General features: G+C 36.3%; 1 long non-coding RNA gene across 1 annotated transcript in view; it reads left to right on the plus strand.

Annotated features, from left to right (window-relative positions):
• The first annotated feature begins 5,683 nt into the window (after nt 1-5,683).
• LOC147917208 (uncharacterized) overlaps nt 5,684-27,585 on the plus strand; it is a 32,838-nt gene continuing 10,936 nt past the window's right edge. The window contains exons 1-2 of the long non-coding RNA XR_015551915.1: nt 5,684-5,900; nt 6,684-6,848. This is a non-coding gene — a long non-coding RNA (uncharacterized LOC147917208). The remainder of the gene's footprint in view (nt 5,901-6,683; nt 6,849-27,585) is intronic.

The following is a 27,585-nucleotide window of genomic DNA, read 5'->3' on the forward strand; positions in this document are numbered from 1 at the left end:
AAGGGTGGGGGTGCTGATTGCCAGGGGAACCAACCATGTGATTAGAGGGTTGGAATTTTCAGCCCCACCCCCAATCTCTGAGGAGAGGAGAGGAGCTGGAGGTTGCTAATCACCAAGGGCCAATGATCTAATCACTCATGCCTATGTAATGAAACCTCGGGAAAAAAACCTAACCAAAGGGATTTGGAGAGTTTCTGGGTTAGAGAATAAGAACGCATCCATGTGCCAGGAGGGTGGCGCACTCTAAACTCCGTGAGGAAAGAAGCTCCTGTGCTTGGGACCCTTCTGGCTCTCTCTGTATGTATCTCTTCATCTGGCTGTTCATTTGTAGCCTTTAATATATCCTTTGTAATAAATTGGTAATAATAAATAAATGGTTTCTCTGGGTTCCGTGAGCCATTCTAGCAAATTATTAAACCTGAGGAAGGGGTCATGAGAGCCTCCAGTTTATAGCTTGCCAGGCAGAAGTATAAGTAACAACCTAGGAATTGGAATTGACATCAGAAGTTGGGGACAGTCTTGTGGGACTGATCCATTAACCTGTGGTGTCTGCACTAACTTCAGTCTGTCAGTGTCCGAATTAAGTTGAATTGTAGGATACCCAACTGCTGTCAGAGAATTGGTCAGTGTGGGAAAATACCCTCACATTTGGTGTCAGAAGCGAAGTGTAAGAGTAAAGTAGAGAAAAATGGAAGTTTTTCCTTTTACCAAGCATTCCCTTATTTTTGTCACTAGTCCATATTCACCAAGGGTCAGGCAAGAAACCTCTAGGTTAGTGCCAACAAATAATAATTAGAGGTGAGCGATTTGTTGGTGAGGTAATATTTAATTCTATATTTCTTGATCCTGGTGATTCTAAGCAGTCTTATAGATTCTGCAGAAATGGAAAATGAACACCAAAATGCAGCTGTTCATTGGACAGTCTGAGTGAGTGAAATGTTGTCCCTCCAATCCTCAGCAAGCAACGATGAGGAAGGCAGGTGTTATGCACTGAATTGTTTCCCACCCCTCTTCCCCAAATTCCTATGTTGAAATCCTTACCCCTGGCACCTCAGAATGTGACAGTGTTGGGAGATAGGGCCTTTAAAGAGGTGATTACATTAAAATGAGGTCATTAGGGTGGGTTCTAATCCAATGTGACTGGTTTTCTTATAAGAAGAGATTAGACACAGACATGCGCAGAAGCGAGGCCATGAAAAGACACAAGCCAAGGAGAGAGGCCTCAGAGGAAACCAGCCTTACAAACACCTTGATCTCAGGATTTCAGCCTCCAGAATTGTGAGAAAATACATTTCTGTTGTTTTAAGCCACCCAGTTTGTGATATTTTTGTATGGCCACCCTAGCAAATTAATATACCAGGTATAGGTTGGGTGGCAGTAGAAAGGGAAATCTGGGATTAACTGTTGCCATAGGAGCACTGTTGGTTCTTTGCTTGGATGATTAGAGAGATACAGGCAGTTGAGATAACATGCATCTACCAAAAACCAGATGGATCTAGAGAAAAGGCATTCCTGTTCTTCATCTTTTGATTAAACACCTCCTCAATATCTCTTTGGGCTAAGAGCCAGGACCATTTTTCTAGTTACAAAGGACATGTTCTAAATCAAAGAGCATAGTAGGCATTCAAAATGACAAATGGCAAATTTTCTGGGTTTAGCATTTGAACATTAAATGGTGGACTGCTACAGAGTGAATATGATTTTCTTTTTTCTGTTTTTTTTATCTTTGTTCCTTTAATATTTTACTATGTTATTAAGAGTTATTAGCACAATAAAAATATAAATATCATGGTGATAACTTTTTTTATTGTAGTAAAGTATACATAACATAAAATTTACCATTTTAACTATTTTTAGTGGTATAGTTCTGTGGCATTAAGTACATTCCCATTGTTGTGCAACAGTCATAACCATCCATCTCCAAACTTTTTAAATCTTCCCCAAATCCAGTGATAACTTTTAAAATAAGTTTTTGATTTTAACTTGTAGCCAGATGAATAGTGCTAATAATCATAAGAGGAAGTTTCCATCGAAGTTCCACAGGGTTCTTTCTCCCTCCTTCCCATCTTCTTCTTCCCTCTCTTCCTCCGTCTTTCACTTCCGTTCCTTCCTCTCTTAGTCCCTCCCCTCCTCCTTCCCTCCTTCCTATACAATGTCCATCATAAAAAAATTTCTAGAGTCTTCTAAACATATTTATACACAATTAGATATAAAGGATAAAAGTGGGCTTCATTTGTTTTAATTCTTCTTCCCAAAGGAACTGATAGTGACCCTTTACCAATGTGGCTGTAGGATGATCAATCATTTGTCTATTCCTTCTTTTATAATATCTTTTCCATACAAAAGTTTTAAATGCTCACATTTAGCGTAACAATGGATATAATAGATTTTCTTTCTTGGGTTCATGTCTGTCTGTTGTTTATTTTATATTTTTAGTTACTTTTTTCTGTTTCAGTTTTTCCTGGTTGGATCAAGTTGCTGATCCTTTTTTTTTTTTTAGCTCGCTTTCTCTTGCTTTTTGGGAGTTTTATTCTTCATTCCATTGCTTTACTGTCTACCTACTTTTGTTAAGAGCAAAATACATTTATCTATTATATGAAAATAATTTATAAATAATTCTTTCTCATAATAAACTATGTTTTTCAATTCTGTCTCCATTTCCCAAGAAGAGATATTGAGAAGAGTCTGCCTCTGCATCCTGCCTCATTCTAATGCTTTATTTTTTTTCTGAGATATCTTAGTATTTTTAGTTCCTGATTATTATTATGTTTTCCCCAGTAGCATGTCTTTTCTATGCCAAGAATCTTTACTTGACACTTAAATTACATACCCTTAGCCAATATATCATTATCCATTTAGATTCAACTATATATATTGCAAAGTTAATTGTTCTATTCTTTTTCAATTTCTTCCCTTATGTTGAAGTCTCTGTCTAACATTTGCATTTTTGGTTACAGTTTTTTCCTGAGAATTTTTCTCTGAAAAATTTCCTTCAATTTACTTAATTATCGTCTTTCCTCTATGTGTTCTTCTTATGTTTTTTTCCTCTTGGACCATCTATTATTTTTAGTTCGTACTCTCAGATTCATCCTCCAAGTCTCTAATGTTTTCTTAATGTTTCCCATCTCCTTTATTATTATTTTTACATTATATCTTTCTCTTAATTTTTCAGGCCTAATTTTGATTTGAACAATGCCTATTCAATTCAACTTCATTTTGTCCTTGAATTTTATAGTTGTGTTTCACTTTTTTCCACAAAAGCTTTTTTGTGCTAATTTTGTATGTCCTTAATTGCTCTTATTATTTTTTCCCGTGTTGTTCAAGCTACTGTCCTTTTTTATCAGAAGTTCTATTTCATTAAGAGTCCCTCATTCTGTGTTTTCTTATGTGTTCCTCTATCTAGTGGCTGCTTTTCTTTTTTCCTTTGTTTGCCTTTTGGTGCTGAGGTTGAACTTCTGAAGTACATTAAGTCCTGACAATCTTACAGTTTCTATTTGGAGTCTTGGTTGAGCCAGGGAGCCAGGCAACAACTTGTAAGGCTCCTTCTAGAGTCTAGATCCTTGGGGGAGGTTTCTCTGCTTACCAACTTCAGTATTGCTAAGGCTGGTGTCCCTCATCTTGTAAAATAAAAGAGGTTTCCATGAAGCTTTTTAACTCCTTTTTAAGTCTTCTGATCCAAACAGTCAAATCTAACCTCCAAGGCACATTACTTGGGCAGTGGCAGTATGTCAAGACCTCTTCAGAATTCACCATATTTAATTGGCTTTCCATTCCAGAAGTCTCTCCAGATCATTACCAGCCTCTCACTTCTTCCAGATGTTTCCTTGAGAACTCAGCATAGCCAGAGGACTTGATTCTATCTTTGAGGGACCAGCTTAGTTTGGGAGATGATCCGTTGGATTACACTTCTTGGGTAAGGGCACCAAAAACAATTCTAATTTGTCGTTATATAAGAATCTCTTTCTACTCCTCAGTTCTTCAGAAATTATTATCCATAAGAGAACTGAAATGTGAGGGGTCAGCCCAGTGGCATAGTGGTTAAGTTCATGCACTCCGCTTCAGCAGCCTGAGATTTGCAGGTTCGGATCCCAGGTGTAGACCTATGCACTGCTTATCAAGCCATGCCGTGGCAGGCGTCCCACATATAAAGTAGAGGGAGTTGGGCATGGATGTTAGTCCAGGGCCAATCTTCCTTAGCAAAAAAAGAGGAAGATTGGCAACAGATGTTAGCTCAGGGCTAGTCTTCCTCACCAAAAAAAAAAAAAAAAAAAGAACTGAAAAGTGTTTTCCATTCATATACGTAGTCTTCATTTCTGAGAACCAATGAGCTATACTTGCTATATATCATTAAGTATTTTTCTTTGCAGTGAAAAACCACAATTAATTTCTTGTTTTTTTAATTTGTTTTGTTTTGTTTTGCTTTAGTGAGGAAGATGGGCCCTAAGCTAACATCTGTTTCCAATCTTCCTCTTTTTGCATGAGGAAGATTGTCACTGAGCTAACATGTGTGCCAATCTTCCTGTGTTTTGTATGTGGGACGCCACCATAGCCTGGCTTGATAAGCAGTGTGTAGGTCCACACCCGGGATCTGAACCCATGAACCCAAGCCGCCAAAGTGGAGCACGTGAACTTAACCACTATACCACCAGGCTGGCCCCTCAATTTCTTGTTTCTGAGTAGAGTTGAAGTCTAAGAGAAAAGTTTTCTTTTTCTCATTTATTTGAAATGCCAACATGACTATACTGTCTATAGCAGAGCCTGCACTCACTGAAGAGAAGAAGTAACTTCACAATACTCACGCACATATAGGTTGATATATTCACATGACTATCACATTTGTAAGCTCCACTTGGCTACTGAATATCTGATTTGGATCAATTTCCTGTGTCAGAGATGAATGTTTGTAGTCAAAACCAGCTATTACAAATAAGTAGGTGCTAGAAGGAATTTATCTTCTCACTAAGCATGAATTTATTGAGTACCTGTACATAGAATTGCATTGTCCTAAGAGATTATGTTGGAGAAGGAAAGGGCAAAGAGGACTGCGAAAGCAGCAAGAGTTTGGACCCTATCCCTGAGGACCTCACACATCTAATTAGAATATATTATATTTATATAATGAGGTCTATATTGGAATTCTATACATCAATGGATGGTTACAAAAAGATGTGCTTAAAGATATGTATTGAGAGACCAACTATTCAATCCATGTAGTGTAGTGGAAAGCACTATATATGCTACACTATATATGTAGTAGTATATATACAAACTTAATTGGAACCTCATAGATGACCCTGAACCACAGAAAAATGTGGGCATAAATCCCAATTCGCCTACCTATTTGCTGAGTAACCTTGAGTATTAGAGTTGTAAAAATGGGAATATATTTTAAAAAAGAGAATATAGTAGGGAAGAATTAAGATGGTCCTGTTTGAGGGATTTAATCTTAACATGATACATACCAGAATGTAGAATTAATGCTGTATAACTTCTGTCTTCCTATTCACAGTCACAGGAAAGGCAAAATTGTGATAATGTCACTTACATAACAGAAATAGCTAACACGTATTGAGCACTAACCATGTGCCAAGCATTGTGCTAAGTATTTTACATGTATTATCTCATTTTTCCCTCACAACAGTCTTATGTGTTATATACTGTTATTATCACTGTTTTACACATGAGAAAAAAGAATTAGACAAGTGAGTGTGTATGAGTGTGTGTGGCATGGATTTTGGAGATGTGTGTGTGTGCGTGTGGTTGTATGTAAAATTGTCTTGCAAAGCTTGCCACAAATACTTTTTTTCTTTTTCTTTTCTTTTCTTTTTTTTTTTTTAGCAATTCACTATCATGAAAATTGGTAGTGGAAGAAATCTAGACTCTTGTTCTTATTGGAACTGGTAAAGTAGCTCCCCATTTGATATTTACAGTTGTGTTCATTGTGATGTCAATTTACGATTCTCTTAATGCTCCCATGAGACCATAGGATGTATATCTAAACTTAATACCACTTGAAAAAGATGAAACTAGAAACTAGTCTGTGTCACTGATCTCAGGAAAGATGTTAGCATCAACAATCAGCACTGGTCTGTCCAGTATGAATGCCTGAAGCCCAGGTTACATTTCTTTAGAAGTTCTTACTTCTTTACGGCCTCCTATATCTTTCTTTCCAAATGAAACATACAATATACTTATGAGATCTTGGCAGGAGAGAAAGAGTTTCTTGACAGCATTTAAATGTTACTTAGTATTTATGTGATTTATAATCAAATATTATACCATCTCTTACACTGTTGATTCCTGATTTCACAATTTCCTATGTTCCCCTGCCAAGGATTACCAAGAAAAAGCTTTATGATGCCTAAATGGTGATATAATTTAATTGTCATGTACATTAATGACGTTAGAAAAATATTTTCTAACCTTTTGGTTTTAAAGCAGCAAAACACTTTTTTTTTAAGTGGCACCTTATGTGGAATGCTCTAGTAGGTTTAAAACAAATTTTCCAACACCCCTTCCTCTAAAAGGTGGGATCTAATTCTTCTTGCTTTGAGTGTGGTCTGGACTTACTGACTCTCTTCTAACGAAAAGGATATGGCAACAGTGACAGTGAGTGACACGTAAAAAATGACATTGGGGCTTTCTCTTTGCTCTCTCTCTTGGATCACTCACTCTGAGGGAAGGTAACTACCATGTCGTGAAGACCCTCAAGCAGCCTTATGGAGAGGTCCACACGGGGAGGAACTGAGGCCTCTAGCCAACAACCCTGTGAGTGGAAGCATTGACTACAGCATTGGCCAACATCTTAATTGCAACCTCATGAATGACCCTGAACCATAACCATGCAGGTAAGCTACTTCCACATTCTTGACTCTCAAAACTGTGGGAAGAAATATTTATTTTTTAAGTAATTAAGTTTAGGAATAATTTGTTACACAACAATGATTAACTAATTCAAATGCCAATATAAAAAATAGTTTTAAATGGAATTGCTATTTTTGAAGATTGTTAGGCAGAACCAGGAGAAACTTGACTCTGTAGGCCTCTCCATCATCCCCAGCTGAGGTCTGGGAAACACCTCAGCATGGCCGTAATGACTTAACAGAGCATTCGATTGTGGCCCGTTGGTGTAGAATCCACTTCTGTGCTCTTGAGATGATGATTCAATTTGATTTCATTTGCTGAATCAGAAAAATCTTCCTACAAGGAAAGGAAAGAAAAGCCTTGATTTACCACATCCTAAATTTCCCTAACTCATCCTTTAATAGTCAAGAAGAGAGATTATCTACAGACTGAAGGGATATATTATTCCCTTCCCAGTGTTTGAACACAGAGAGAAGCTCTTTGATATTCTGCATATTGTGTGTGTACGTACTGGATGCGTGCATGTGTGTGTGTGAATTTTCTGGAATTATATTTATTTGTCCTTAAAAACTCCTAGTTGAGTCAGCCCTGATAGCCTAGTGGTTAAAGTTCGGTGCACTCTGGGTTCGGTGGCTCGGGTTCAGTGCCTGGACGCAGAACCACACCACTCATCTGTCAGTAGCATGCTGTGGCAGCAGCTCACACAGAAGAACTAGGACTTAAAACTAAAATATACAACTATGTACTGGGGCTTTAGGGAGAAAAAAAAGAGAGAGGAAGATTGGCAACAGATGTTATCTCAGAGCAAATCTTTACCCCCTCCCCCCAAAAAACCTCCTAGTTATGATCTATGAAGGCTATTTTATTGTAGCAAGACCAGAATTCAATACTAGGTATGCCACCTTGCAGTCATATGAACTTTGGAAAATTATTCATCTTTTGGGGGCTCAGTTTTTTAATTATAAAATAAGAATAATATTTATATCTCAAAGAATTGTCAAGATTATGTGAGGTATTTTGTTAATATATGTGTGTGTATTTCTTAGCACAATTTCTGTAACAAAGTAGGCACTTAATAAATGTTTATTTTCCTCTTAGCTATTGCTTTTCACTTTTTCCTTGATGCAGAAATGTCAATTTAAATTGTAATTCATATTCTTCTCTCTCTCTCTCTCTCTCTCTCTCTCTTCCTCTTTTTCTCCCTCTCCTGTTTTGTTATAAAAATAAAGCAGTTTATGGGGCTGGCCCCATGGCCTACTGGTTAAATTCAATGTGCTCTGCTTTGGTGGCATGGGTTCAAGGGTTCGGTTCCCGGGCGTGGACGTACACCACTTGTCAGCGGCCATGCTGTGGCAGCGACTCACATACAAAATAGAGGAAGACTGGCACAGATGTTAGCTCAGAGTAAATCTTCCTCAAGTGAAAAAAAAAAGAGGAAGATTGGCAACAGATGTTAGCTAAGGGCTCATCTTAGCAAAAAATAAAAAATAAAGCAGCTTAAAGCTAATATAAATTATAATCAGGTACATGTAGAAACTGCATTAGCTGAGATTTTTGCCTTATTTATGTTTTCTTTCTTTTCCATGGCTTATTATTTCTGTTTTGAAGAGATTTATTGTATGTGTGGGGCTTTATTTTTGATAAGCTGATTCAAGTCCTTTCTGGAAGTTAGTAAGGTATATAATTAAAAATTAAACAAACAAATTTTAGTTTCCTTGCTTTGCAAGGTGGTTATATTAATCAAAAAAAAGTTGTAATGATAACTTTGAACATTCAAGATCCTTTTTGCTGTGGTATGTTTTCTTGAACATACTCACTGCCTGAGAATGAGAGCTATAAAGGACTTCCATAGGACTCTCCTAGGCTTAAGAATGATGCATTTATATAAAACTTTTTCTTACTATTGAGGACCATGTGAAACTTTATATTACTCTCCTGGTTGATGACTATACACGAGTTAAGATTGCACTGACTTGAGGCCTCAGCCAGAGACTTAATATGAATCAAACAAAACTTAAATAAAATAAAGTGGTTAGAAAACTCCTGAATACCTATCCTTCTCTATTCTCTTAAGATTTAATGTTCTCTTTCCAAAGACGAAATACTTGGTACTTCTTCTTTTTTTTTTTATTTTTTTATTTTTTTAAAATTTTTTGTTTATTGCAGTAACATTGGTTTATAACATTGTAAAAATTTCAGGTGTACATCATTGTACTTCTATTTCTGCATAGATTACATCATGTTCACCACCAAAATACTAATTACAACCCATCACCACACACATGTACCCAATTATCCCTTTCACCCTCCTCCCTCCCCCCTTCCCCTCTGGTAACCACCAATCCAATCTCTGTCCCTATGTGTTTGTTTATTGTTGTTATTATCTACTACTTAATGAAGAAAATCATACGGTATTTGACCTTCTCCCTCTGACTTATTTCACTTTGCATCATGCCCTCAATGTCCATCCATGTTGTCACAAATGGCTGGATTTCATCGTTTCTTATGGCTGAGTAGTATTCCATTGTGTATATATACCACAGCTTTTTTATCCATTCGTCCCTTGATGGGCACTTAGGTTGCTTCCAAGTCTTGGCTATCGTGAATAAGGCTGCAATGAACACAGGGGTGCATGTACATTTGCAAATTGGTGTTTTCAATTTCTTTGGATAAATACCCAACAGTGGAATAGCTGGATCATATGGTAGTTCTATCGTTGATTTTTTGAGGAATCTCCATACTGTTTTCCATAGTGGCTGCACCAGTTTGCACTCCCACCAGCAGTGTATGAGAGTTCCCTTCTCTCCACAACCTCTCCAACACATGTTGTTTCCTGTCTTGTTAATTATAGCCATTCTGACGGGCGTGAGGTGATATCTCATTGTAGTTGGTACTTCTTTAATACATTTTCTGTTGTCCCTTTTGCTGCCAGCTATTTATTTCAGAATGCATTTGCTAGAGATCTTTGCATGAATTCAGTTAGAATTCCATGTGAAAAAGAATATATAGAGAGAAACATGGAGATTTTAGGTTGCCCTACTTCTTATATGAAATTGAGGTAATTCTTGTCATTGGATGTAGAGAAGTATAGCCAAGTCCCCTTTGGTGGTGTTTTAAATGATTGCATTTTATGTATAACCCATACTCTTGGTAAAGAGAAACTTCAGAATCTCTTGAACTTTTTCTTATGTGGGCTATCGATGGAAGGGGCCTGCAATGACAGACTGAAGAACACATTGTTTTATTGGAGCTAATATACTCTGACTTAACATGGCTGAGTGGGAACTCAGATTTACTTCTGTCCATTTCATAAATCACATTTAAATGGCAGGACAAAATGCAAAAGCAAAAATAATAACACAGACAGGCACTGCTTAAATCAGAACTCCGTTCCTGCAAACATGACATCCTGCATAAATATCTAACCAAAGCCTGTTTTTTATTTTAAATGAGAAAAAATTATGATGTATTGTATACAACCTAATATGCCCAACCATTTTCCTAAAACACAGTGAAAGGCGTACACATAAATAAAAGCTACTACGCTAGGATATAATATACTTAAAAGATTAATTCATTACCACTAAAATAACAATATGTTTTTTAACAATAAGTTGCTTTTTATGCAGTAACATATTGCACATTCTTTATGATTCTGATGTTCTAGCAATCATATTTGGAACATAACTAGACTTTTCTTCCAGATAGTTTTGTTTAAAGTGTTGTATTATGTAGTAGAATTTAAAAATAACATTTTTATTTACAAATATTGGCTGAAAATGTATTAAGAGATATGTTTGCACTCTGAAATTTGGGTTTAAAAACTAAGAGGTGATCTAACAGAAAAACAGTAACTGGGAAGATGTTCTAAGTCTATGCCTGTTATTCATACCAGCTCTAGAAAGCAAGAATGAGCAATGAAAGAAGACCCCCCAAACTGAGGAATCTCTAGAAGCTATAAATCAGGTAAGATTAGGTAGATTCCTAATTCCAGCAGAATTGAAGAACCGGTACTGCTTACAGAAGAAAGAAAGAATTTCCAAAATTAAGTGACCTTTTTTAGGAAAACTCTAGAATGATGTGACTGTCAGAGACAGTAAGACCTGGAAGAGAGAGTAGGCTGTGAACTAGTATGTAGATTTTTTGGTTAATGCCTTCTTGTCCCAGCTTTCTGGGAAGATGACTTAGCATTTGCCCACAGGATAAAAGGTGAACTTACTTCTCCAGATAAAGTTGGAGATCTGTTATAGGAGACTCTCTTAGTAAACTGTGGGGCAGAGAAAGCATCAGGCTATAGCCTATATAAATTTAGGCCCAGATGTAGGTTCCAACATTGTGAAGGCAAGATTCTTCTCTTTCCTAGGCAAACTCAAGGAGCTGTGTTTTCTTTCCCTCCTTACTCCCTCAAATAACTCTTGGAACTTTAGTTCTGTATTCACTGCCAGAAGGACAAGTCATTTTGCTTCGATGTAGGAAATATATTTTAGCTTCCAATATGAATCAAACTGAAAACTCATTCCTATATGTTCCAATTAAAGGAGAAAAACAAAGGAAGTCAAATAAAAAACATTCAGTTCAGCAAAATTCAGGAAAAATCATATATAAATCACATGAAAACATGATACACACAAAAATTAAGAAGAGTAAATGAACCAAAATACAGATGATTTTAATCAATTATGTTCCTCCATTAAAAGTTTTTCACAGAGTGATTACAAATTCCATGTAGAAGATATTTATAAGATTGAAAATAAATGGATGGGGGAAATATTATGGAACTAAAAACACATAGAAACAGAGATAGTGGTATTTGTATGAGAATAAGTCAAATTCAAGGCAAAAAGCATTAGGTTGATCAAACAAGAAGGTTGGACATAATTTAACTATAAGCCACTGAAGAGTTATAAAAATAATATACAATCATGATACAAATAACATAGCCCCTGGTATAACAATGTACAAAGTGTCAGTTGTTAAAGAGAAAGAAGAATTTGATAAAATACATTGATTTATTAATTTAACAAATATATTTTTAATACTTTGGCTGTTTGTGCTAGGCATTGAGGATACACAAATAAACAAAACAAAACAAAACAAGTCCTTATCTTCAAGGAGTTCACATTCTATTGTAGAGAGAATAACCACATGCCAAACATATATCCAGTGGGTAAGATGATGGTAAGTAATTTGAAGGAAAATAAAGCATGATAAAGAGTGTTGGAGCAGGGCTAGTTTATATAAGGTAGTCAGAGAAAACCTCTCTGAGGACTTGATATTTGAGTTCAGATCCAGGGAAGAAAGAATATCAGTGATGCTGATATCTCAGACAATAGCATTTTAGGTAGAGGACACAGCAAATACAAAGTCCCAAGGTAGGTGCATGTCTGGACAGGAGACCAGATTCGTTGGAGTGGAGTCAGTGTGAAATCCGAGAGCAAACAAGAGGCCATATCATGCAAGGCCTAACAAATGTTATGGTAAGGACTTTTGATTTTATTCTATGGATTGGATAAAATACTGGAGTGTTTTAAACAAATAAGTTATATGATCTGATTTATATTTTAAAACCATCTCTACTGTAGCAGAGAGAATAGTCTGTAAGGTTGCAAGCACTGAAACAGGCAGAACAGGTGAGAAACTTGGACCAGGATGATAGCAATGAAGGTTGTCAGAGGCAATGAGATTCTGGGTGTATTTTGAAGGATTGTATATTCTGATATATTTGGATATGAGATGAGAGAGTAAATTAGAAGTTAAGAATGACTCTAGGATTTTGGCTTGGGCAACTAAAGGAATGGAGGTGCTATTTATTGAGATAAGGGAGGCTGCAGGAAACACCAATTTGAAGGAACAACTCAAGAGTTCCATTTATGACATGATTAGGTTGGGATGTCTATTGGACATCCAAATGGAGATGTTGAGTAGATGTTGAGTAGATGGTAGAATGTATGAATCTGGAGTTTATGGGTGAAGTCTAACCTAGAAATGGAAATATCGAGTTGGCAGTGTATATTACCATACATTAAAACCTAGGTTAAATTGCTTAGATAGTGTTGAAGGAGAAAAGGTCCAAAGTCTGACCTTGGACAATTCAATGATTAGAGAAGAGGAACTGGAGAAAGAATAGTGGAGTATAAGGATAATCAGAGACCCAGTGAAGTAAGTGCTTTGAGAAGGAAGGAGCTATCAAATGCCAAATGTTACTCGTGAATCAAGTAAGTTGAAGATTGATCATTGACCATTGGATTTGGCATTTTGAGAAATGGTGAGAAAAAGACTATGATAAGAATAATTTAAAAGAGAATGTGGGAAGGAGTGGACACTGGAAGTATAAACAGATTTTTGGAGAGTTTTGTTGTAAAAGAGAAGCAAGGATATAGTGCAGCAGTTGGAGGGGGACGTGATATGGAGGGAGAGTTCCTTTTAGTTGCATAGTTATTATAGCACATTTTCACACGGACTGGACTGAGACAGTAAAGAAAGGAGAATTGAGAGTGAATGAGAGAAAAATTACAATAATGATGTTTCTGAGAAAGTAAGATTTGTCATATAAATGGATAGGTGCACAGTGAAACATTAATCAGAAATTAACACATGAACAATGAGGATAGGCTAAGTTACACTAAAGTGACAAAAATCTCAGTGGAATCAAGTAATAAAGGTTTATTTTTCACTCACACTTTTTGTACATTGTGAGTCAGTCCTGGCTTTGCTCCATGTTGTCTTTATTCCATACTCCAGGTGGACAGAATAGTCTTTATTTGGAATATTGTCTAGAGGGAGCAAAAAGCAAACATGTGGACCATGCGATGCTCTTAAGCTTCTGCTCAGAGTATATGCATATTATTCCTTCCAATATTGCATTGATCACATCAAGTCATTTGGCCACTCTTGAATTCAGTGACATGGGGATATATGTATTCCCACAAAAAGAGAAGCCAATGAAAGTATCTCTTGGAATAGACTCAGGGAGCAAATATTGGGACGGGGTGGCATGGGTGCTCACTTATGATTCACTTCTGGTGAGGTTCCTTGTCACTTAAACAATACTCCTTGTATTTCTCCTCCCCCGGCCACTCTTACTATTCTTTTGAAATTGTCAGTCCTCCCTTATCTTGTTCTATTTGTTAAGTATCAACTTCAGATTCTGTGGCCCCATCTGATAATCTTCAGTAATTTATTCCTTTTCCATACAATCCTCTTGGTTGCCCTCTCCCTTTTTTCCTTCACCCCAAACTATCCTATTATACTCTTACTTTTAATTAGAGCATTAAATACAGACCTCAAATTAGTAGTGACTGTGAACAAAAAATTTTAAAGGGAAGAGAGGACTTTATCATCAAATATTTTCAGAAGGTAAAAGGAAATGTTTGAAACAAAGCAAAGTAAGGAATTCAGAACAGTTATATTTCTACATTAGAACAGCTTATGCCAACACACTTCTGCTTCCAGGAATGTGGAATAATTGTACTTTTCTCTATTCTTCCTGCCAAATACAACGAAAACCCCTGGACTTTATATATAAAACAAATATAAGAAGCCTTTGACAATGAAGAGAAAAAGACAGACAGCTAGAGACCTTGGTACCCAAGGAATGAAATGGTGGTGGATTCCCTAGCTTTTTGGTTTGCCTCACATATATAAGACTTGGAGCTAAAGAAGCTGGAAACCTGGAAACACTAATTGAGACACACTAAAAAGGGCCCCCAAAAAGCAATCTCTCTTTAGCCAAAGGACCAGGAAAGATATAGCCTACCAAGGCAGAAACTTTTAGATAATAACCACTCTACTCCAGTCAAGTACCACAGGAAAATTGTAGTCACACCGCCACCATGCCAGCAAAGGCCAAGTGGTGAGCCTAGACTTCCACCCTCATGAGGCTGTAATGAGGCTCCCTAAGATCCCCACTGCGGTGATGTCAGAGAAGGCCAAGTAGGGAACTGAGACTTTCATTCCAAGGAGGCCATAAGGAGGACCCTCTCCTGTGGTATGCCTGAAGACCACGTGGGGACCTGGACTTCCATCCTCACCCAACAGTAAAGAGGTGATCCTCCCCCTCTTCATTGAGGCAGTGTCAAAGATGGCTTAATGGAGAATCTGGACATTCACCAAGAACCCACATTAACAAGGATAACTCCCACCCTGTGGTGTCAGTGTAGGTCACATAGGGAGCAGTACCCAGGCGTTCTTACCCCTCTCATCCAGGAAGGCATCAGTGAGGGCCTAATGAAGAGATGGAACTCCCACATCCACTCAGGAGTAACAAGGAGCCACCTCCTGAGGTGTTAATGGAGGCCAAGTGGAGAATCTGGACTTTTACCCCATCTAGCAGTAGTGAGGCAATACACCTCCCTTCCCCTGTTGGAGCAGTTCCAGCGGAAGCCAGCTAAAATAGGACTGTTAAGTAATTTTCAGAATCTCATGACATAATATCCAAATATCAGGTTGAAAGTAAATGGATGGAAAAACATATATCATACAAAGATTAATCAAAATAAAGCAGGATATTACTATCATATAAAGTAGACTTCAGACCGAAGAAAATTTCCAGAGACATTATATAATGATAAAAGTGTCAGTCCTCCAGAAGACATAGCAATCTAAATATGTATTCACAAAATAACAAAGATGCAAAATTTGTAAAGTGAAAACTGAAAGGAGAGAGAAAGAACTGAACTGAAAGGAGAAGTAGACAAATCCACAATTATAATTGGACTTAAACATTCTTTTCTCAATAATTGATGGAGTGATAGAAAATTAGCAAGGATGTAGAAAAACTCAAAAGCACTATTAACAAACAAGATCTCATAGATATTTATAGAATACGCCACCCAACAACAGCACAATACACATTGTTTTCTAGTGCCCGCAAAACATACACCAATTTAGACCATATCTTGGGCCTTAAGAAAAATCCAAGCAAATTAAAAAAATATTGAAATCATACAGATTATATTCTCTGACTAAAATGGAATCAAACTGGAAATCGTAATAGAAAATCTCTAAACATTTGGAAACTAAACAACACACTTCGAAATAATCCATGAGTAAAAGAGGAAGTATCAAGAGAAATATAAAAAACATGTTGAATTGAATAAAAAGGAAAATACAACATATTAAAATTAGTGGGATATGGTTAAAGCAGTGCTGAGAGGAAAATTTATAGCAGTAAATACATACATTTGAAATAAAAAAAATCTCAAATCGATAATCTAAGCTTCCACATCAAGAATCCAGAAAAAGAAGAGCAAATAAACCCAAAGCAAGCAGAAGGAAGAAAATAATAAAGAACAGAAAGCAATGAAATTGAAAACAGAAAAACAATAGAGTAACATCTATGAAACAAAGAGTTAGCTCTTGGAAAAGATCAATAAAACTGACAAACTTCTAGCAAGACTAACAAAGAAAAAAATTAAAAAGAGAGAAAACACAATTTATCAATATCATGAAAGAAACAGATGTACTACAGACCTGCAGACATCAGAAAGATAATAAGGGTATACTGCAAACAACTCCACACACATAAATTTGACAACTCAGATGAAATGGACAAATTTCTCAAAAAGTACAAACTAATACAAATCACTCACTAGGAAATAGTAATTTGAATAACCCTATAACTATTAAAGAAATTGAATTTGTAAGTAAAAACTTCCCAAAAAAGAAATCCTCAGGGCCACATGGTTTCACTGGAGAGTTCTACCAAACATTGAAAGAAGAGTTAACACCAATTCTGCACAAGCTCTTTCAGAAAATAGTAGAGGGAACATTTCTCAATTCATTTCTTAAAGCAGTTATTAACCCAATATCAATACCAGCCAAAGACAGTAAAAAAACTCCAAAAATCTACAGACCAATATCCCTCATAAATAAGATGCAAAAACCCAAAACATTATCAAATAGAACTGAGAAATTCTATGAAAAGAATTATATACCGTTACCAAGTTGGGTTCATTCTAGGGATGCAAGATTGGTTCAATATTAAAAAAGCAGTGTAATACACCATAGTAACAATCCACAGAAGAAAAATCACATAATAATCACCATTCATGATAAAAGTTTCTCATAAAAATAGGAATAGAGGGGAACCTACTCAACTTGATACAGAGCGTCTACAAAAAAAAAAAAAAATAACATTGTACTTAATGGTGAAAGACTGGATCCTTTTCCCCTAATAATGAGAACAAAGCAAAGATGCCACCACTCCTACTCAACATATTGCTGGAAGTTCTAACCAGTGCAAGAGGCAAGAAATGGAAATAAAGTACATACAAATTGGAAACGAAGATATAAAACTGTCTCTATTTGCAGATGACATAGTTTTCTACATAGAATATCCAAGGTATCTAGAAAAACTCCTAAAACTAATAAATGATTTCATCATGGTCACAAGGTATAGGGTAAACTTACAAGAATTAATTGTATTTCTATATAATTGCGATGAACTTGGGACACTGAAGTTAAAAATGCAAAGCTACTTGCAATCATTCAAAAAATTAAAATACTTAAATGTAAACCAAACAGAACATGTACAAGACTTGCATGCTGAAAACTACAAATGCAGATGAAAGAATTCAAAGAATTAAATAAATGTAGAGATGTACCATGTTCATCAATGAGAAGACTCAGCATAATAAAGATGTCAATTCTCTCTAAATGGATATACAGCTTTAACACAATTTCTATCAAAATCCCAGCAAGATTTTTTTGTATAGACAAAATTATTCTAAAATATAATAGAAAGACAAAGGTCGTAGAATAGCTAAAACAAATTTGGAAAAAAAAAAAGAATAAAGTAGGAGGAATCAGTCTACCTGATTTCAAGACATATTATATTTCTACAGTAATCCAAACTGTATGGTATTGGCAGAGATAGACACAGAGACCGATGGAGCAGAATATAAACAGAGAAAAGGACCACACAAATATGCTCAACTGACTGTTGACAAAGAAGTAAATTAATTCAATGGAGAAACGATAACTTTTCAACAAATGGTGCTGGAGCAAATGAATAGCATAAACAAAAAATGAGCCTCAACTTAAGTCTCACACATTATACAAACATTGAGTTAACACTGATCATGGATTTAACTGTAAAACATAAAACCATAAAACTTTTAGAAGAAAAACATAGGAGAAAATCTTCAGGATCTAGAGTTGGGCAAAGAGTTCTTAAACTTGACTTTGAAAATGTGATATATAAAATAAAAAATTGAAATAAAAAAATTTTAATAAAAATTAAAAACTTTTGCTGTGAAAGACTTTGTTAAGAATATGAAGACTAGCTACAACCTGGGAGGAAATATTTGCAAACCACATATCTGATAAAGGACTAGAATCTGGAATATATAAAGACCTCTCAAAGCTCAACAGCAAAAAAACAAAACAAAACATTCCAATTACAAAATGGGCAAAAGACATGACGAAGATATACAGATGGCAAATAAGTTCATGAGAAGGCAATCAATATCATTTGTCATTAGAGAAATTAAAACCACAATGAGATCTCACTATATACTTAGCAGTATGGACAAAATAAAAAATAGTCACAACACCAGATGCTAGCAAGAATGTCAAAAAACTGGATAACTCATGCATCACTTTTGGAAATGTTAAATGGTATAGGCATTCTGGAAAACAATTTGGCAGTTTCTTGAATAACTAAATATACAACTACTATATGACCTAGCAATTGCATTCTTGGGCATTTATCACAGAAAAATGAAATGCATTCACACAACAGCCTGTATGTTTATATTTATAGCAGCTTTATTCATATTAGCTAAAAACTGGAAACAACCCAGATGTCCTTCAGTGAACGAATGGTTAAACCAATCGTGATACCTCCTTACCATGAAATACTATTCAGCAGTAAAATGGAACAAACTCTTGATACATGCAACAACCTGGATGAATCTCCAGAGAATTATGCTGAGTCAAAAAAGCCAATCCCAAAAGGTTACATACTGTGTGATTCTCTTTATATAACATTCTTGAGATGACAAATTATAGACACAGAGAACAGATTAACCGCTGCCAGGGACTACAGAAGGGCTAGGGCTGTGAATTAAGTGGGGATGGTTGTAAAAAGGCAACATGAGGGGTCCTTGTGGTGATGGAAATGTTCTGTAACTGGATAATATCAGTGTCAGTATCCTAGTTGGGATATTGTACTATAGTTTTTGCAAGATGTTACCATTGGGTGAAACTGGATAAGAGTGCACAATAGCTCCCTATATTATTTCATAAAACCGTATGTAAATCTAAAATTATCTATAAAAAAGGTTTATTTAAAAACAGAAAAAACAGTATACCCTTTCATATTTGTCTAAAGACTGGATGTTTAAATAAACTTATGTAACTCATAATATAGCTATTCATCTTCCTAAGTGATAAGTTGGAATTGACTCAATAAATGTCTAACAATAATGTTTAAAACTCAGACATTTATTCATAAATCATGCACAAAACTTAAATCTGCTCCACAGCTGTAAGCGTATGTATACCTGCTCCAATTATAGAGTTAGGGGCTCAGCATAGTGCTTAGGAGAGGTTCTGGATAGCACAAAAACAGCTAAAAGTAGCGCTGAAGACATATTATACCCAATATACATGGCTACTACTGGCTTAAAATAATTAATAATTCTACAGAAATATAGAAAATTTAATACATATTATTTTGCCTTGACTAAAGAGGATCTAGATTATCAAAGGTTGCTTTTATATTTTTATAGAGGCTTATTCAGCTTTTGTGCTTCCAGGGAAGTAGAGGCCAGCAAGATAATTTATGCTAAAGGCAATAATTTATGCTAAAGGCTTTGCTATTGACTCCTAAAGTAGTGTGAATAGGGTCTCTCTGTCCTTATAACCCTGGTAATTCATTATTCAGACTGGCAAATGATTTCTAAATAAAGACTTTCTATGTACACACTTTTAGTTATTTTAGGGCTGTCTTGAGTCAATGTTCACCAATATAATCTAGTAACCATATAATATAGTAATATTATGCTCAAAGAGTAACCATTTCTATTCTCAAATCTGCCTTTCCAGTGGTAGGGCTAACTATTGTGTGTTGATGGGACTTCAGTAATGACTTGTCGGCTTCTGTTGACTGCGTCAGCAGAAATTAGATACTTTTTAAAACAGCTTCGCAAACTAGGTTGCAGGTTTGTTAATGCCTTGGTTTCCTGCCCAATATCTTACTTTTTCCAAGGTTGAGATCTTTGCTGCAATGAAATCTCAGGTCCTGTTTGCTGCTAAGAGCCTTCCTCATCACTGACTGTTTGGGTCTCCAACTGCCAAGTGACTTCTCTCTTTGCCCCACTTTACTGGCATTAGCTGCTCTGGAGTCCACTTGTTAAGCACATGCCAAACCCACCCTAGGCTTCTCTCAGTCTCTTGGATCTTGCCTGCTCTGTTGCTAATGGCACCTTGGTCTTAACAGAAGCTAGGCCCTGATTACCCAAGGCTATGCAGGGTGGTGAATTGGGTCGTGCCATAGGGCATTGCATATTTTGAAATCAACCAAAATGTTAAAAGGAGGATTAAAGTTTTAAAAAATTATAAAGTGTTATATTATTTTGGAATGAGTGAGGACTCAACAATTATTTACTGACTGGAATATTATCTATATTTTAATATTGACCCAAGAGCTCAATTACGTATATGTCAAACTATACAAATCAAGTATTGCAAATGAATGCAGAGGCATAGCATAAAGGATGGACAGGGAAAAATCTGGCATCCAACCAACCAAAGCTATAACTTTTAATGAATTGCCTTTTTAACACGCTTCCCTGCCAATTACTGTCACAGAATCATATTAACGTAAAGCAATCTCTGTTTGTGATTTATTTGTTGTTTTAAGGCCATAAATCATTGTCTTCTTTGCTTTGGCTTAAACTCTGTGACTTCTAACATGATTTATACATTATTATAATCAATAAAATCTTAAAACAATGGGGGTTATGGTCTTAGGGTTTCTACAATAATGATTTTTATCTTCAAAGTAAAAAAAATGCAGGTCAGAGGATAATGAAATACAAAAAAGAACTTTATTTCTATGGAGACTTATGCAATCATTTCATTTGAAATTGGCAGTTTCAAAAACATAATTTTTTAGTGTTTTGAGCACAAAAGTTCTTTAAGTTAGGTTCTTTCCTTTTAATCGTATTCTGTCTGATCTAGATATGTCAGCTAAACACAAAAATCCCCAAGGGATCTTGTTGTCACCATAGCAACAAGATTGTAGTTTCCAATATCTGTATAATGAAGTGCTGACACGTTTTCAGCACAAGGTGCTAAGTTGAGGTTTGTTTCACTAATGAGGTGGCAAAAATAATCAATTCCTTCATGATTAATGATGTCACAAATTATGCAGTAGACAAACCTGAAAAACTTTCTTAACTAGTACTTTATATCTTAGAGAGAGGGGTAAAAATGACAAAAGTCATTTTTTAATTCTTTTGGTTAACTAGTAAGGAAAACTTAAGTGTCTGGGACCATCTTACTCCCTAAAAACAGATGTGCTCTGTGCTTTGTTTAGTTTTTAAAGTTAGCCTTGTTAACATTGTTTATGGCTTAGGATAAAAAGGATGATAGTTTGAGCTTGATGTTTGCTTTGAGGACAGAGATGGTTTGTAAATGTTTCTTAATCTTATTGCCATCTGAAGTTTACTGGACTTTTATAGATCTGTGCTCTCTCTTATCTAAATGAACTTCCACTTATTAAGCATGGTTTTGATGAATAGGACATCTTAGTTAATTGAGTATATTGATTAATAGGATAATTGCTGTGCCCTTAGGATGAATTGAACACCATTCTAGTCCTTTAGAGGTTTATAATCAAGGAGAACTCACAGGATATATAGACATGGAATTTGTTTTTATGAAACCCTTCCAAATATCATATGGCTGAAGGCCTCTTAATTCAGAGCAAGTAGAAAGAACTACATAACAATTGTCAAACTTGGAAACCCTTAGTTCGGGGACTTACAAGTGACCGGGACTGTTGGGAGAGTGCGTTGTCCTTAGATAATGGGTCCTCCATTCTCCAGGACAATTGCTAGAGTTGTCCTTTCTACTCTACTTCCTGGTCCTCCAGAATGGAAACTTCTTTTTCCTTTGGTTACTCAGAATCCTCCAGTCTTTTCCTCTCTGTCTCCTCCTGGCCCTTTTTATAAAATCACAGTGTCCATGATCTAGAAAGGAAATAAAAGGGAAGCCTAGGGATATATGCTTTGTCTAGTTTTCAAGGGGAGACATAGTCACTTTTTAGTCAAGGACGTATACTTAGGCTGACACCTTCTTTGAGTCTTTTTCTACTTTGGCATATGCTGGGAGAAGAGGAACACATGTCTGAAACAACCATGACACACATTTATGAAGCACCTGACATTGCACCTAACACATAATATGTACAAAGTAAAAGGTATCTGTTGTTAAAAATAATAGTGATCATGATGAAATGATATAGGACAGGCTATACATGCTGAAGTGGTATGGGATAGACTATACATGGTGAAATAATGATATGGGACAGGTTATACATGATTTAGGAATTCAGGGAAGGAAGAGATTACTTCAAAATGGATTGATTGCGTTGATTGTTATAAATAAGAAGAGCATTTAAGTGAGCAGAGGAGAGTTTAGAAGGATATTCTTGAGGTTATTATGACCTAGGAAATTAGAAGCAGAGAATGAGCAGAGTTTGTGTTTAGGATAATGGCAGAGAAAGCAGCAATATGGTTGATCTGGGAGGTTGCATTGATGTTGTTTAGGTCATTTCCTTTCCTCTCCACAGAGGAGGGTGAGACATGAGGGCAATTTAGCTACGATATCTTCCATCCCAGGACTAAGTTGTACTGGGTGACAAGATGGATGAGACCCTCTTTTATTACTTCTTAGCAGTCTTACCTGAAGCTGTGGGCTTGGATGAAGAGGATGACTTGACCAAAAGCAAGAGAACCATTTTTTGGTCAAAGTATATTCTCTAGGACAGGTCATGACCACATGAGTGACCCTCAACCTGGGATTCTCTGCACATACAGTGAACTACTTAGGTATTATGTAAGATCTGTGAGTTATTTTCAATGTCCCAGATCCCTACTCAAAACCACATATTACCCACTCTCAGTTAATAAATGCATAACATTTATACAACTAGAATCCAACAATTCTTAACTCTAGCTCATGATGACTTAAATTATGTAGAATCATATATGTCCTCATGGTTCAAAAAATTCATGATACGTAGAGTTTGAAAGATATTTTACAAAAGCACAGGGTCCATGATCTACAAAAGGAAATAAAAGGGAAACATAGTGGTAAAATTTGAGGAATTATTGATTTATTCATTCCCTCATTAATTCAAACATTTATTCCACAAAAATTTATCGAGCTACTGCTCAGTGCCAGGCACTTTGCCCAGCACTGGGAACTCAAATATGAATAAGGCCAAGGGCTTTGCTGTCGATGAGCTTAGACTCAGCTTTTTCAGACAAATGACTCATTCAGCTTTATCCGTGCTTACCAAGGCTGAGACTGCCTTGAGTTCATCTCTGAAGGAAAGAGGAATAAATTTGTTAAAAAATATATGTCAATTGTCATTCTTTTCAGACACAGTGTTAAGAAGCATTAAGATCCATTGGCTGAGTTCCCCCTAGGTGGTTTATTTAACTAACAGTTAGCACATGTGTATTTTCAATAAAAGTACCCCCAAGAGAAATCCAGTTGGGTAGAAATCATTCTCATTTTCTTCCATGAGATAAAGGAAGAATTGCCATAAGTAATTGTGTGTGTATGTGCATTTGTGTGTGCCTGCTTATGCATTCCTGGGCCTCACAGCTGCTTTCACGTGGTTGCTCTAATAGACAGATATTGGCTGGGACAGCAAGGCTACAAAAGCCACACAGAAATTTGCATAATTAGTCTTCAACTATACATTGTACCTTGTTTAAAACACTCTCATGAACCCATAGGAACCTACATTAGAGATTAGCAAATCCTTCGGGCTTGAAAAACTCACCCTCCTATCTCCTATGCTTTGTCTTCTCTTCTTTTATCAAAGTTAGTGTGACAAGTACTTAGACATGAACATTTAAAAATACCTTTTATCATTTCAATTAATCTGCCTAATTTCAAGAGCAAGTTTTCCAATTTTCAGAAATTTAATTGCCTATTGTTACAGTTCTAATGTGGCAAAATACAAGGGGACATTGGACTGCCATTGCTTTACATAGCTCAGACAGGCCTTAGGACAGATTCCTAGTCTTCTCCATGTCACTGTGCCATCGCACTTCCCCAAAGGGCTCAGTATCAGTTAGAATGCTTTCAAAAACAACTATTTTAAAACCCCAGTAATAGTGGCTTCCACGTTAAAGGCAGTTATTTACCTCACATGGTGAGAAATCTCGTGGTAGATGGTTCCAAGGTTGGTGGTTTGGTGGCAGTTATTGGTGCAACATCTCTGTGATTCTCTTGGCCCTTCCTTCATGGTCGGAAGTTGGCAGCAGCAGAGCTCTACCTGAGGTCCTAATAGGATGGAATCTCACACAGGAAGTAAGACAGGTGGATGCAAAAGGGTTTTCTTCTTGTGTGCCTCTTTTCATGGCAGAAAATCTTTCCCTGGAGCACACAGTAGATTCACCTTCCTTTTCATGGCAGAAAATCTTTCCCTGGTGCACACAATCGATTCACCTTCCTTTTCATTGGTCTGAACTGAATCACTTGTCTATCTTGAAACCAATTACAGGTAAGGGAAATATAATTTTAATGATTTGCTTAGACCAATCATAATTCATTTCCAAGAGGAGGGCACATGGCTGCCCAAACAAAATTGGAATTCTGTTAGCAAGAAAGTAAGAGGAAATGGCTGTGGTGTAGGCAACTATGAACATCTGCTATTTGGTTCTGATCTAAATAAATGACTTTCTTTAGTTGTCGTATCTTTAGTTCTTTACTAATATGTCACTCTATTAGCAAACGATATCTGTAGTTTCATATCTTTGCACCCTTATCTCATTTGTTATCTCACTTATTCTTCATAACCACCCAGAAAGGAAGGTAGAAGTACGTACCATGATTAGCATTTTACTGATGAGGAAACTGAAGTTTAGCTGGATGAGGCAATTTGCTCAGGGCTGCACAGCTTGAAAAAAACAAAATACACACACACACAAAATGGTCAGGATTTTAATCCAAATCTTTTGCAATTTGATGCTTCTTTTAAAACTGTTCCATTGGAGTCTTCCTTGATAATAACAAAGGTTGCTTTGTCTCCATAATGACCATGCCTATATGCCCGTGAATAGTAGAAAAAGTGCTTGACTTTCTCTTGACCTCCTGCTATTGGAGTATTATGAGACTGACAGGGGGATTTATGGTCTCATTAATTAATTTGAGAATAATTTATTAAGCACCAACTCTAACCAAACGCTGTGTTAAGTTATGGGGATGACATAGCAGAGAAAATTTTCACAGTCACTGGAATTTAGAATCTGAATAAGATGACAGAACATTAAATAATCTTTCCCATTAAAGTGTCATACATGCTCTGAAGAGGAAGTAGAGAGTGTGTTGAAAGAATTTAACAAAAGCATCAAACCAAGTCATTGGGGAAGGTGTAGGTTAGAAAAATTTTCCAGAGGAATGCTATTTCATCTGATACTTAGAAAGTTAGAAAGAGGGAGAAGACAGTACTCAAAATGCAGTAGTTGCTCAATAAACATTTTCAAATGCCTTTTTAAAAATAGCTTTATTGAGATATAATTCACATTGCATCCAATTCATCCATATAAAGTACATAATTCAATGATTTTTAGTATATACTCAGAGTTGTACATCCATCATCACAATCAATTTTAGGATATTTTTATTACTCAAAAAGAAACCCACACCCCTTAGCAGATACTCCCCAGAATCCTCCTATTCCTCCTCTCCCAACCCTAGGCAAACAGTAATCTACTTTTTGTCTCTCTAGATTTGCTTATGCTGGACATTTAATATAAACGGAATCATACAATATGTGTTCCTTAACAGGATTCTTTTACTTAGCATAATGTTGTCAAAGTTCATCCAGGTCGTAGCATGTATCAGTACTTCATTCCTTTTTACTGCCAAACAGTATTTCATTGTATGGATAGAACACATTTTATTTATCCATTAATCGTTTGATGGATATTAGGTTGTTTTCATTTTTTGGCTATTATGCATAATGCTGCTGTGGACATTCATGGGCACGTTTTTGTGTGGTCTTGAGTTGTAAAAGCTCTTTATATATTCTAGGTACAAGTCTCTTATCACATATACGATTTGCGAAAATTTTCTCCTATTCCATGAATTGTCTTTTCACTTCCTTATTGGTGTGCCTTGAAGCAAAATCATTTTTAATTTTGATGTCTGTTTATTTGTCTTTGTTGTTGCTGTTGATGGTGCTTTTGGTGTCATATATGAGAAACCATTGCATAATTCAAGGTCGTGAAGATTTATTCCTATGTTATCTTCTAAGGTTTTTGTTTTATAGTGTCTAAGATTTTGTAGCTTTTTTTATAGCTCTCACATTTAGGTCTTTGATTACATTTTGAGCTAATATTTGTATACGGTGTGAGTTGAATGCCTTTTGAATAGTCGAGATTCTTCTTCAGGTCAGTGAGCACTCTTCAAAAATGTCTGTGGACCAACAACATCACCATCACCTAGAAGCTTGTTAGAAATGCAAATACTGGGCCAGCCCCGTGGCTTGGCGGTTAAGTGTGTGCACTACGCTGTTGGCGGCCCAGGTTTGGATGCTTAGGCTGCGTCCTACATACAGCAACTAGAAGGATGTGCAACTGTGACATACAACTATCTACTGGGGCTTTGGGGAGTAAAAAAAAGGAGGAGAATTGGCAATAGATGTTAGCTCAGAGCCGGTCTTCCTCAGCAAAAAAAAAGAGGAGGATTAGCATGGATGTTAGCTCAGGGCTGATCTTCCTCACACAAAAAAAAACAAAAACAAAAACAAACAAAAAAAGAAGAAATGCAAATGCTCAGGTTTCCATTCCAAATCTATTGAGTCAGAATTGCTGGGGGTATAGCCCAAGAATTCGCATTTTCTCAAGTTCTCAGGTGATTTTTTTTTTCCCCCAAAGCCCCAGTAGAGAGTTGTATGTCATAGTTGCACATCCTTCTAGTTGCTGTATGTGGGATGTGGCCTCAGCATGGTCGGGGAAGCAGTGCGTCGGTGCGCGCCTGGGATCCGAACCCGTGCCGCCAGCAGTGGAGTGCGCGCACTTAACCGCTAAGCCATGGGGCCGGCCCTCAGGTGATTTTTATATACTCTAAAGTTTGAAAAGTACTGCTTTAGAGAATTAAAAACAACATTGCTATTCACTCCTACTAATTGCCTCGCTAGCTCTACCACGAAAAGGTGTCACTTTAATGGAAATTGGCAGTCTTCCTTTCTTTTTAAAATGGCAATTAGCAATTTTCAGCATTCCGCATCTCACGACTATTTCAGACCAAAAGAGCTCAGAGATCACCTTGTACAACAATTGCGTTTTACATAGGAGAGTACTAGCATCCAGAGTCTGTATTTTCATATGGCTCAAATTTATATGCAAGTGAAACTTTTCTGTGGATTAACAAATGCCTGTGGACTCAATTTTGTGTGCTCTGATTTATTACACACACACATCAGATTTTAAAGATTTGCTTTCACATATATTAGGACATAAATAAAGA

The sequence above is a fragment of the Ceratotherium simum genome, chromosome 4, assembly GCF_057802395.1.
Source record: "Ceratotherium simum simum isolate JZ-2026a chromosome 4, ASM5780239v1, whole genome shotgun sequence".
Taxonomy (NCBI): Eukaryota; Metazoa; Chordata; class Mammalia; order Perissodactyla; family Rhinocerotidae; genus Ceratotherium; species Ceratotherium simum.